Genomic DNA, 14295 nt, shown 5'->3' with positions numbered 1-14295 from the left:
TTATTCCTCCACATCTTTACTATTATAATTTTTAATTTCTTTCTAATTGAATCGAAGCTCAGAAAAGAGTGATGAGAAATACATGCATTTGGTGCACCATCTTAAACTGGAAAATAATTATATGTATTTAAAAGTTCCCAGGTGATTCTGATGATCAGCCAAGTTTGGGAGACACTGACCTAAACTCTTTTCTTCTTGCTTTCCCTTTATTAAGCACTGAGCATTTACTGCTTGCTAACTCCTTGCATTCTATGGCACATTTTTCTTAGTAGTTGATAATTTTCATCAGAGTAGGAACATGTCTGATTACTATTTGTGCTTAGCTTACTGCACCTCATCCAACCCCTTGCATCACGTAAGATACATCTTAGAAGTTTAATAAATTCTCATTGAATGAAAGAATAAACAAATGAATGAATGAGTGAAGAAATGATATGCCTTAAAGTAAGTAGTTTCTCTGGTTTTTATTCTGACTTTATTTACTTAGATAATTTTTAAAAATAAAACTAGTCAGCTATATGTAGCCATTTGAGATCAATCCACTTTTAAAATAGATGCAGTGACTCATTTTTACTTTTTAAAGAAACTTTCCATTTCAATGAGCCCTATTTTGAGAAACACTTCATAGTGCACAAGCTTTCAGCTTGCAAATGGTTTCATTTGAGCTTCATACCAGGAATAGCTTGTATGGATCCATAATCATGAATGAGGCTCTTCTTGTAGGATTTTCCTATTTTGGTCCAATGCTTACCTCAAACAGAATCCATTTGGGTGAATTCTGCTGACATAAACCCATTTAATCTCAAGGCTACCATTATAAATAACAGGATTAAAAGCAAATATACCTCAGTCATCATTGATTCATATCTCAGACACAGACAATAAAACAAATATATATATTTAAATATATTACCAGGATTAAAATGTTAAAAAACCATAATCCATTTTTGTCGGTCTTCAAAGTGAGTTTAAATTTTTAATAAATAAAATGCATCAGTCTTATCTTGATGAACTATTTTATAATAAATACAGGAATAGAGATATTGACATTAAAAAATAGGAAGACAAAGAGGGCAAACCCAGTGGGTTTACTGAAGAATTATTCTACTCTCTAGCTTGTGAAAAATTCTCCTTTACCCCATATCTGATTTTTTAAATTTAGTAAAAGCTTTTAGTCATTTTAATTAGTGACTATTTTCTTCTTCAATCAGCAAGTGTTTTCTTCTTCTACTTCTTCTTCTTCTTCTTCTTCTTCTTCTTCTTCTTCTTCTTCTTCTTCTACAATGATTCAGGTATTTGAATGGCATGTAAATTAGTCAGGGCCATGGAGATACATTGGCAAAATCCAGAATGTGGAAATTTCTAAAGGACAAAACACACAGTTCTCATAACAAGTAAATTACTTTCATTACTTGGCTTCAAAAGAAATATTAGGGCTTTTCTGGGAAGAATAAATTGTAGTGAGGCAAAAGGGAATGTACAGAGACCTGTTAGAAGGCTATTGCACTACCTACACAAGAAATGATGGTAACTTGGTCTAGGATTTTAGTGAATGAGAAATGGTCAGATTTGAAAATATGTTGAAATTAAATCAACAGCATTTTCAGATGGACTGTATGTAGAATGTGAGAGAAAAAGATAGAGCCAATCATGATCCAAAAATTTTTCCCTGAATCACTGGGGTTGCTGTTAAATGAAATGGGGTAACTGCAGAAGTAGGTTTCAGAAGGAGAATCAGGAGCTCAGTTTGCTGCAAGGTAAGTTTGAGATGTTTATTAAATACCCAAGTGGTAGTCAGCTGGAAATATCAGCCAAGAGTTCATAGGTGAGTTCTGGGTAGGGGATATAAATTTGGTAGTCTTTAGGGTAATGAAATCTTTTAAATCATTAGAATAAATTAGATTACCAAGTGAGTACAGATACAGAAAAGGAGTTATCTGTTGTTTCAAAATGTTGTGGAACAAACAACCTCCAAATGTAGTGACTTAAAAGAATAATCATCTATTCTTATGGATCTGTGGTTGAGTGAGAGTTAGTCAGTCTAGACTGGGCTTGACTGTGGTGATTTGGTTCTGTTCCACATGTCTCTTGTCCTTCCCCTGGAGCTGAGTCACAATAGGTAGTCAAGGAAGTGACCATGTCCTCAGAACACAGCCACCATAGTCACCATACCATCAACATAATAAGCCCCAGCATTTGCATTGTGGTCCAGCTCATTCAAGCAAAGCTATCTCCAGAAGGGAATTTCCCCTGTAAAGAGCATATGCATTTTGATTTTTACCTGTGTTCAGACTGAGCCTTTGCTCATTATAATAGTATAAAATATACTCCTGGGTGGAGATTTAAAATGCTAATGAGACATGCAATGTATAAACAAGCATGTATGGCTACTGCACATGGGCACCCAGAGGACCACTCACCATGCTTACACCTCTTCCCACCTCCTTATGAATAATCATAGAAGACTCTCAGAAAGGGAATTCCCTAGTGTCAATCTTTGCTGTCTCATCCTATGAGCAGCCTGCCTTGAACTCTTTCTCTCAGGTACTGTGAGAGAGTACCTGAGAGTACCTTGACCACAGTAAAGTTCATAGCTTGTCTTGAACTCTCTCTCTCAAGTACTGTCTATTCTGCACTTAACTTTCAAAATATTGTTTTTCCTTTGTAAAAATTGTTCTATGCTGCATCTCCTATGCTGTGTGTCTCTTGTTTGTATTATTATAAACAAAGAAGACAAGAACTGAGGTGTTAGGTTTGAGCCCAAGCTGGGGTCTGAGAGGAGTCAGTAGGTGGGTGGCAGGCAGCTGGAAAAACACTTGAGGAACTGTTGGAAGCTGCAACATGGGTTTATTCTCTCTCTGGGCACAGGCCATTTATACAGCATCAGCAGGGTAGTTATGCCTTTTACAGACAATACTGGCTCCGAGCCAAGCACAAACTCATGTGAGTGGTTACTTACTGCACCTCACATGGTGTGGTTACATAATGTGTGATGTGAGGCTGTGCACCTGCACTCCAAACCTGCTGAGTCACGCTGCCCCAAAAGGCCACCTTAGCCTATTCCAGACTAAAGCGCAGCTATTTCCCTTGCATGAGGTATCACAGTAGCTGTCAACAGAACCAGTGGACTAGTCCAGGAATGTTTTTACATGGCAGTATAAGAAAAAGTAGAAACATATAAGGTCCTTATAGTCTTGGCTCAGAGCTGGTATAGCATCACTTCCTCTTTGATCTGTTGCCCATATATATAGCTGAACTCCAAGTCAAGCATCAGCAAAATTATAAGACAAAGGCATTGATACAGGGAAGGGTGAAAAATCTGAGTTCAACAATGCAATCTTTCATATGTACAAGGACTAAGTCCTGGCACATTTTAACTTTAAAAGGTCAAATTTGAATTCTACAACTACCATGCTCCCCACTTCTAATCAGGAGCCAAATGCAAAGACTATCCTAGACATAATCTTAACCATTGCTCTCCCTTGACTAAGAAAGCCTGTATAGCAAGACAGTCCAAGATGCCAACCTGTGCTATCTGTGGGTCCAAGGAGAAAAAAACAAAAAACAAAAAACACTTTGAGGAAGAAAATAAGAAGACATCTGCACCTGAAACTGGAAAAATAAAGTTTCATTCCCAGTAGGAGTATCTGATGAGGTAACTAACATGAGAACATGACAGCATATCAAACAGATGTCAGAAGCTCAGCACAAAGCAGCAAATTCTAATTTTATATAGACCATAACCAGGAATTTTTTTAAGCTGCTAAGATGCACAATATGCATTCTTATTCTGTTTCTGTTGTTCTTATTGGGAACAGGCTTTTTTTATTGCGTTTTAGGTTTTGGGGTATATGTGAAGAACATGCAAGATAGTTGCATAGGTACACACGTGGCAGTGTGATTTGCTGCCTTCCTCCCCTTCACCTATATCTGGCATTTCTCCCCATGTTATCTCTCCCCAACTCCCCACCCCCCACTGTCCCTCCCCTATTTCCCCAAACAGATCCCAGTGTGTAGTGCTCCCCTCCCTGTGTCCATATGTTCTCATTGTTCAACACCCACCTATGAGTGAGAACATGCGGTATTTCATTTTCTGTTCTTGTGTCAATTTGCTGATAATGATGTTCTCCAGGTTCATCCATGTCCCTACAAAGGACATGAACTCATCATTTTTGATTGCTGTATAATATTCCATGGTGTATATGTGCCACATTTTCCCTGTCCAGTCTATCATCGATGGGCATTTGGGTTGATTCCAGGTCTTTGCTATTGTAAACACTGCTGCAATGAACATTTGTGTGCATGTGTCCTTATAGTAGAATGATTTATAGTCCTTTGGAAATATACCCAGTAATGGGATTGCTGGGTCAAATGAAATTTCTATTTCTAGGTCCTTGAGGAATCGCCACACTGTCTTCCACAATGGTTGAACTAATTTACACCAGCAGTGTAAAAGTGTTCCTATTTCTCCACATCCTCTCCAGCATCTGTTGTCTCCAGCTTTTTTAATAATCGCCATTCTAACTGGCATGAGGTGGTATCTCAATGTAGTTTTGATTTGCATTTCTCTGATGACCAGTGATGATGAGCATTTTTTCATATGTTTGTTTTGGTCTCATGTATGTCTTCTTTTCTAAAGTGGGGAACAGACGTTTTTAACCATGACAACAATTTTATAAATATATAGTAAAATTGCCAGACTTTGGAATTTCTTTATAAGTAAGGACATCAAAGAAACAATTATTTTTAAGGATATAATCTATTACCAGCATAGGCTACAAGCCTGGATTTTTGAAAAATAAAAAGTGAGATAAAATGGTACCAGTACCTGTATGCTATGTTGTATTTTAAGCTGCTTTTACTAGATCTAGAGATTTCTGGAGCTCAAGGGGCCTCAGAGATGATAATCACCTAATTTTATAGATGAAGTAACAGAGGCCCAGAGAAGTTAACCTGATTCTTTGATGATAAAAGAATTGGATTTTGTGACATGTAACCTAGTGGCAGAACAAAAGGGTAGCTGTGGGAGGCTCTACCAAGATCTCCACTCCATCCATGCCATTATTGCCAGTCATCCCCTTGTATCTCTCTTCCTTTAGTAAACAATCCAGTAAAAAAATATGATTCGCTGAGCAACCAAAGCTCCTGAACATATTTCCCCAGATGCCTCTTCCCCACACCCAGCCTGTATCAGACCCTTTTCATGCTGCTGATAAAGATATACCCAAAACTGGGAAGAAAAAGAGGTTTAATTGGACCTACACTTTCACATGGCTAGGGAAGCCTCAGGAACATGGCAGGAGGTGAAAGGTGCTTCTTACATAATGGTGGCAAGAGAAAAATAAGAAGGAAGCAAAAGTGGAAACCCCTGATAAACCCATCAGATCTCACGAGACTTATGTACTATCATGAGAATAGCACAGGAAAGACTGGCCCCCATGATCCAATTACTCCTCCCTGGTCCTTCCCACAACACATGGGAATTTTGGGAGATACAATTCAAGTTGAGATTTGAGTAGGGACACAGCCAAACCATATTATTCTGCCCCTGGCCCCTCCAAATCTCATATCCTCATATTTCAAGACCAATCATGCCTTTCCAAGAGTCCCCCAAAGTTTTTACCCATTTCAGCATTAACCCAAAGGTCCACAGTCCAAAGTCTAATCTGAAACAAGGCAAGTAAGTCCCTTCCACCTATGAGCCTGTAAAATCAAAAGAAAACTAGTTACTTCCTAGATACAATAGGGGTAAGGTATTGGGTAAATACACCTGTTCCAAATGGAAAAAGTTGGCCAAAATGAAGGGGTTACAGTCCCCATGCAAGTCTGAAATCCAGCGGGGCAGTCAAATTTTAAAGTTCTAAAATGATCTCCTTTGACTCTAGGTCTCACATCTAGGTCACAATGATGCAAGAGGTGGAGTCTCATGGTCTTGGCAGCTCAGGCCCTGTGGCTTGCAGGGTACAGCCTTCCTCCTGGCTGCTTTCACAGGCTGGCATTGAATGTCTGCAGTTTTCCCAGGTGCATGATGGAAGCTGTCAGTAGATCTAGCATTCTGGGGTCTGGAGGATGGTGGCCCTCTTCTCATAGCTCCACTAGGCAGTGCCCCAGTAGGGACTCTGTGTGGGGTCCCCAATGTCACATTTCCCTTCTGCATTGCCCTAGCGGAGGGTCCCACCTGGTCATCCAGGCATTTCCATACATCTAAAATCTAAGTGGAGGCTCCCAAACCTCAATTCTTGACTTCTGTATACTTGCAGATTTAACGCCATTTAGAATTTAACAAGGCCTAGGGCTTCCACCCTCTGAAGCCACAGCCTAAGCTCTACGTTGGTCCCTTTCAGACATGGCTGGAATGGCTGGGTCAGAGAGCACCAAGTCCCTAGACTGCACACAGCAAGGGGACCCTGAGCCCTGCCCACAAACCACTTTTTCCTCCTAGGCTTCTGTGCCTGTGATGGGAGGGGCTGCCATGAAGGTCTCTGACACGGCCTGGACACATTTTCCCCATGGTCGTAGGGATTAACATGAGGCTTCTTGCTACTTATGCAAATATCTGCAGCTGGCTTGAATTTCTCTTCAAAAATGGGTTTTTCTTTGCTCCATTGTCAGGCTGCAAATTTTCTGAACTTTTTTATGTTCTATTTCCCTTTTAAAATGGAGTGCTTTTAACAGCACCCAAGTCATCTTTTCAGTGCTTTGCTGCTTAGAAATTTCTTCCCCCACATACCCTAAATCATCTCTCCCAAGTTAAAAGTTCCACAAATCTCTAGGGCAGGGGCAAAATGCCACCAGCCTCTTTGCTAAAACATAACAAGAGTCGCCTTTGCTCTAGTTCCCAACAAGTTCCTTATCTTTATCTGAGATCACCTGAGCCTGGATTTTATTGTCCATGTCATTATCAGGTTTTTTTTTCAAAGCCATTCAACAAGTCTCTAGAAGGTTCCAAACTTACCCACATTTTCCTGTCTTCTTCTGAGCCCTCCAAACTGTTCCAACCTCTCTGCCAATTACCGAGTTACGAAGTCGCTTTAACAGTTTTGGGTATGTTTTCAGCAACACCCCACTCTGCTGGTACCAATTTAGTGTATTGGTCAATTTTCACACTGCTGATAAAAACATAACCAAGAGGCGGATCCAAGATGGCTGAATAGAAACAGCTCTGGAGTGCAGTTCCCAGCGAGAACAGCGCAGAGGGTAAGTGAGCACCACATTTCCAAATGAGTTATTCCTGCCCATAGACCAGAAGATTCCTGGTCTGAAAAGTACCATGAGTTTCCACCATGGCTGTTTCAGCTGGCACAGCAGGTCTCCACACAAAAACTCACACAAATCTGGGCAGCCGTTTCAACTGGCGTCTGGAACACCTGGGAGAAAGAGCCACCCATTCAACTAAAAAAAGGGGGGCTGAGACAGGGAGCCTGGTGATCTGGCTCAGCGGGTCCCACCCCTACAAGACCAGCAATCTGAAACACTCTAGATTGAGAGTTTCGCAGCATGTGCAGCTGGACCTGGGACAGTCCAGCTCTGTTGGGGCAAGGGCATCTGCCATTACTGAGGCAGTCCACCATAACATAGGCAGTTCTAACTATATTATTATAAACGAAACTGCAAGGAAGTTCACACAGCAGCTGGGCAGAGCCCATGGCAGCTCAGCAACACCTCTGCTGGCAGACTGTGACTAGGCTACCTCCTTGGTGGGCAGGGCAGCTCTGAAAAAAGGCAGCGGCACATCAGGAACTTATAAATAAAGCCCCACCTTCCCAGGACAGGTCACCTGGGACAAACGGCAATTATGAGTTCTGCTGCATCAGACTTAAATGTACCTGCCCAGCTGCTCTGAACAGAACAACGAAGTTCACAGTTCAGCACTTGAGCTCCTATAAGGAACAGACTGTCTCCTCAAGCAGCTCCCTGACCCCCATATATACAGAGTCACCTCATAAAGGAGAGCTCAGGCTGACATCTGGCAGGTATCCTTCTGGGATGAAGATAACAGAAGAAGAAACTGGGAGCAATCCTTACTGTTCTGTAGCTGCTGCAGGTGATCCCCAGGCAAGCAAGGTCTGGAGTGGACATCCAGCAGTCCTACAGCAGAGGGGCCTGACTGTTAGAAGGAAAACTAAAAAACAGAAAGAAATAACTTCTTCATCAACAAAAAGGACCTCCACTCAGAGACCCCATCTGAAAGTCACCAACTACAAAGACCACAGGTAAATAAATCCACAAATATGAGAAAAAACAGTGCAAAAAGGATGAAAACACCCAAAACCAGAAAGCCTCTCCTCCTCCAAGGGATCACAACTCACCACCAGCAAAGGAACAAAGCTGGAGAATGAGTCTGATGAATTGATAGAAACAGCCTTCAGAAGGTGGGCAATAACAAACTTCTCAGAGCTAAAAGAACATGTTCTAACTTAATGCAAAGAAACTAAGAACCTGAAAAAAAGGTTTGATGAAATGCTAACGAGAATTAGCTTTTCAAACAGCTTAGAGAACATAAATGACTTAATGGAGCTGAAAAACACAACACAAGAACTTCAAGAAACATACACAAGTTTCAATAGCCGAATCAACTAAGCAGAAGAAAGGTTATCAGAGATTGAAGATCAACTCAATGAAATAAAATGAGAAGGTAAGATTAGAGAAAAAAGAGTGAAAGGAAATGAACAAAGCCTCCAAGAAATATGGGATTATGTAAAAAGACCTAACCTACATTTGATAGGCGTACCTGAATGTGATGGAGAGAATGAATCCAAGCTGGAAAACACTCTTCAGAATATTATCCAGGAGAATTTCCCCAACCTAGCAAGACATGCCAACATTCAAGTCCAGGAAATACAGATTACACCACAAAGATATTCCTCAGGAAAAGCAACCCCAAGGCACATAATCTTCAGATTCACCAGGGTTGAAATGAAGGAAAAAGTGCTAAGGAAAGCCAGAGAGAAGGTCAGGTTACCCACAAAGGGCAGTCCATCAGACTCACAGTGGATCTCTCCAAAGAAACCCTACAAGCCAAAAGAGAGTGGGAGCCATATTCAACATCCTTAAAGAAAAGAACATTCAACCTAGAATTTTATATCCAGCCAAACTAAGCTTTATAAGCAAAAGAGAAACAAAATCCTTTATGAACAAGCAGTTGCTGGGAGATTTAGTCACCACCAGGCCTGCCTTACAAGAGCTCCTGAAAGAAGCACTAAACACAGAAAGGAACAACGAGTACCAGCCACTCCAAACACATACCAAATGGTAAAAAGCATTGACAGAATGAAGAAAATGTGTCAACTAATGGGCAAAACAACCAGCTAGCATCAAAATGGCAGGATCAAATTCACACATAATAATATTAACCTTAAATGGAAATGGGCTAAATGCCCCAATCAAAAGACACAGACTAGCAAATTGGATAAAAAGTCAAAATCCATGGGTGTGCTGTATTCAGGAAACCCATCTCACATGCAAAGACACATATAGGCTCAAAATAAAGGGATGGAGGAAGATTTACCAAATGGAGAACAAAAAAAAGAAAGAGTTGCAATCCTATAAAATGGACTTTAGACCAACAAAGATCAAAAGAGACAAAGAAGGACATTACATAATGGTAAAAGGATCCATGCAACAAGAAGCGCTCATGATCCTAAATATATACACACCCAATACAGGAGCACCCAGATACATAAAGCAAGTTCTTAATGACCTAAAAAGAGACTTAGACTCCCACACAATAATAGTGGGAGATTTTAACACTCCACTGTCAATATTAGACAGATCAACACGACAGAAAATTAACAAGGATATCCAGGACATGAACTCAAATTTGGACCAAGAAAACCTAATAGACATCTACATAACTCTCCAAACCAAATCCACAGAATATACATTCTTCTCAGCACCACCTCACACCTACTCTAAAATTCACCACATAATTGAAAGTAAATCACTCCTCAGCAAATGCAAAAGAACGGAAATTATAACAATCTCTCAGACCACAGAGCAATCAAATTAGAACTCAGGATTAAGAAACTAACTCAGAACTGCACTTCATGGAAACTGAACAACTGGCTCCTGAATGTCAACTGGATAAACAATGAAATGAAGGCAGAAATAAAGATATTCTTTGAAACCAATGAGAATGAAGACACAAAGTACCAGAATCTCTGGGACACATTTAAAGCAGTGTCTAGAGAGAAATTTATAGCAATAAATGCCCACATAAGAAGCAAGGAAAGATTTTAAATCGACACCCTATCATCAAAATTGAAAGAACTAGAGGAGCAAGATCAAAAACACTCAAAAGCTAACAGAAAACAAGAAATAAATAAGATCAGAGCAGAACTGAAGGAGATACAGACACAAAAAAATCCTTCAAAAATCAATATATCCAGGAGCTGGTTTTTTGAAAAGATCAACAAAATAGACCACTAGCCAGATTAATTTAAAAAAAAGAAAGAGAAGAATCAAATAGATGCAATTAAAAAAACGATAAAGGGGATATCGCCACCAATTTCACAGAAATGCAAACTACCATAAGAGATTACTACAAACAACTCTATGCACACAAACCAGTAAACCTGGAAGAAATGGATAAATTCCTGGACACTTGCACCCTCCCAAGCCTAAACCAGGAAGAAGTTGAAACCCTGCATAGACCAATAACAAGGGCTGAAGTTGAGGTAGCCATTAATAGCCTACCAACCAAAAAAAGCCTAGGTCCAAATGGGTTCACAGCCAAATTCAACCAGACATACAGAGAGAAGTTGGTACCACTCCTTCTGAAACTATTTCAAACAATCCAAAAAGAGGGAATCCTTCCCAAATCATTTGATGAGACCAACATCATTCTGATGCCAAAACCTGGCAGAGACTCAACAAAACAAGAAAACTTCAGGCCAATATCCATGATGAACATAGATGTAAAAATCTTCAATAAAATACTGACAAACCAATTGCAACAGCACATCAAAAAGCTTATCCATCATGATCAAGTAGGATTCATTCTGGGGATGCAAGGCTGGTTCAAAAACACAAGTCTATAAACGTAATCCACCACATAAACAGAAACAAAAACAAAAACCATATGATTATCTGAATAGATGCAGAGAAGCCTTTTGACAAAATTCGACAGCGCTTTATGCTAAAAATTCTCAATAAACTAGGTATTGACGGTACATATATCAAAATAATAAAAGCTATTTATGACAAACATACAGCCAATATCATACTGAATGGGCAAAAACTGGAAGCATTCCCTTTGGAATCTGGCACTAGACAAGGATGCCCTCTCTCACCACTCTTGTTCAATATAATATTGGAAGTTCTAACCAGAGCAATCAGGAAAACTTAAAAGAAAAAGAAAAAGAAATAAAAGGTATTCGATTAGGAAATGAGGAAGTCAAATTGTCTCTATTTGCAGACGACATGATGTATATTTAGAAGATCCCATCGTCTCAGCCCAAAATCTCCTTAAGCTGATAAGCAACTTCAGCAAAGTCTCAGGATACAAAATCAATGTGCAGAAATCACAAGCATTCCTATACATCAATAACAGACTTAAAGAGAACCAAATCAAGAATGAACTGCCATTCACAATTGCTACAAAGAGAATAAAATACCTAGGAATACAACTAACAAAGGATGTAAAGGACCTCTTCAAGGGGAACTACAAACCACTGCTCATGGAAATAAGAGAGGACACAAACAGATGGAGAAACATTCCATGTTCATGGTTAGGAAGAATCAATATTGTGAAAATGGCCATACTGCCCAAAGTAATTTATAGATTCAATGACATCCCCATCAAGCTACCTATGACCTCTTCACAGAACTGAAAAAAAACCTTAAACTTTATATGGAACCAAAAGAGAAACCACATAGCCAAGACAATCCTAAGCAAAAAGAACACAGCTGGAGGCATCACACTACCTGACTTTAAACTATACTACAAGGCTACAGGAATCAAAACTGTATGGTACTGGTACCAAAACAGAGATATAGACCAATGGAACAGAACAGAGGCCTTGGAGGCAATGCCACACATCTACAACCATCTGATCTTTGACAAACCTCACAAAAACAAGCAATGGGGTAAGGATTCCCTGTTTAATAAATGGTGTTGGGAAAACTGGCTAGCAGTATGCAGAAAGCAGAAACTGGATCCCTTTCTGACACTTTACACCAAAATTAACTCCAGATGGATTAAAGACTTAAATATGAGGCCTAAAACCATAAAAACCCAGAATAAAACCTAGACAAAACCATTAGGGATGTAGGCATAGGCAAGGACTTCATGACTAAACACCAAAAGCATTGGCAACAAAAGCCAAAATGGGACCTAATTAAACTCCAGAGCTTCTGTACAGCAGAGCTACACTCAAAGGAAACAATCATTAGAGTGAACTGGCAACCAACAGAATGGGGAAAAAATTTGCAATCTACCCATCCGACAAAGGACTAATATCCAGAATCTAAAAAGAACAAAACAGATTTACAAGAAAAAAACAAACCCATCCAAAAGTAGGTGAAGGACATGAACAGACACTTTTTAAAATAAGACATTTATGAGGCCAACAAACATATGAATAAATGCTCATCATCACCAGTCATTAGAGAAATGTAAATCAAACCCACATTTAGATACCACCTTATACCAGTTAGAATGGCGATCATTAAAAAATCTGGAGACAACATATGCTGGAGAGGATGTGGAGAAATAGGAACACTTTTACACTGTTGGTGGGAGTGTAAGCTAGTTCAACCATTGTGGAAGATAGTGTGGCGATTCCTCAAAGACCAAGAAATAGAAATTCCATTTAACCCAGCAATCCCATTACTGGATATATATCCAAAGAATTATAAATCATTCTATTATAAAGACACATGCACACTATGTTCATTGCAGCAGTGTTTACAATAGCAAAGACCTGGAACCAACCCACCTGCCCATTGACGATAGACTGGACAAGGAAAATGTGGCACAAATACACCATGGAATACTATGCAGCCATAAAAAAGATAAGTTCATGTCCTTTGTAGGGGCATGGATGAATCTGGAAACATCATTCTCAGCAAACTGACAAGAACAGAAAAACAAACACTGCATGTTCTCACTCATAGGCAGATGTTGAACAATGAGAATACATGGACACAAGGAGGGGAGCATCACACACTAGGGTCTGTTGGGGGGAATAGGGGAAGGACAGCATGGGGTAGGGAGGTTTGGCAGGGATAACATGGAGAGAAATGCCAGATATAGGTGACCAGGAGGGATGGAGGCAGCAAACCACACTGCTACGTATGTACCTATGCAACAATCCTGCATGTACCCCAGAACCTAAAGTGCAATAAAATGTATATATTTATATATACCCAAAACTAGAAAGAAAAAGAGATTTAATGGACTTACAATTCCACGTGGCTGGGGAGGCCTCAGAAACATGGCAAGAGGCAAAAGGAACTTCTTACATGGTAGTGGCAAGAGAAAAGGAAGAAGCAAAAGTGGAAACCCCTGACAAACCCATCAGATCTCATGAGGCTTATTCACTGTCGTGAGAATAGCACGGGGAAGACCAGCCCCCATGATTCAATAACCTCCCCCTGGGTCTCTGGCACAACACATGGGAATTCTGGGAGACAGAATTCAAGCTGAGATTTGGGTGGGGATGCAGCCAAACAACATCACAGCCCAATGTAGAAATCCTAAAATGGCCACTTTCCACTCTCAGAAATAAATTTTCTTCACTGTTATAGACAGAATCCTTGTGTTTTCTTAAAATTCATATGTTATATCTCTACCTACTAATGTGTACTATGAGGTGGGATCTTTTGGAGCCAATTAGGATTAGATTAGATCATGACGGTGGAGCCCTCATAAATGGGATTAGTGTCTTTTTAATTGTCCTGAAAGAGTTCACTTCCTCTTTTTCCTCCAGGTAAGAATGCAACAAGAAGCAGCAATTTGCATCCCTCACCAGAATCTCATCATGCTGCCAGCCTGCACAACTGTAAGCAATAAATTTTTGTTGTGTATAAGCCTCCCAGTCTATGGTATTTTGTTACAGTAATTTGAACAGGCTAAGACATTCACCATCACCAGTGTTTAGAGTTTTATGGGCCTTGAAGAACAGGAGAATTTTTTGGTATCCTGTTGTTTCCTTTATCCCTTTATTTTATCTCTATGTGTCTTTGTCTATCTGACTTGCACTTAGGGCTAGGTTTTAGAGATGGAGTTTGGGAAATAATATATCTCTTCTTTTCTGTAGGCATAAACTAGTTGACTTATCTGGGCTTAATATC

Source organism: Callithrix jacchus, chromosome 13 (genome assembly GCF_049354715.1).
Source record: "Callithrix jacchus isolate 240 chromosome 13, calJac240_pri, whole genome shotgun sequence".
Lineage (NCBI taxonomy): Eukaryota > Metazoa > Chordata > Mammalia > Primates > Cebidae > Callithrix > Callithrix jacchus.
The sequence above is the reverse complement of the archived record's forward strand: the minus strand, read 5'-3'. Positions refer to the sequence as shown.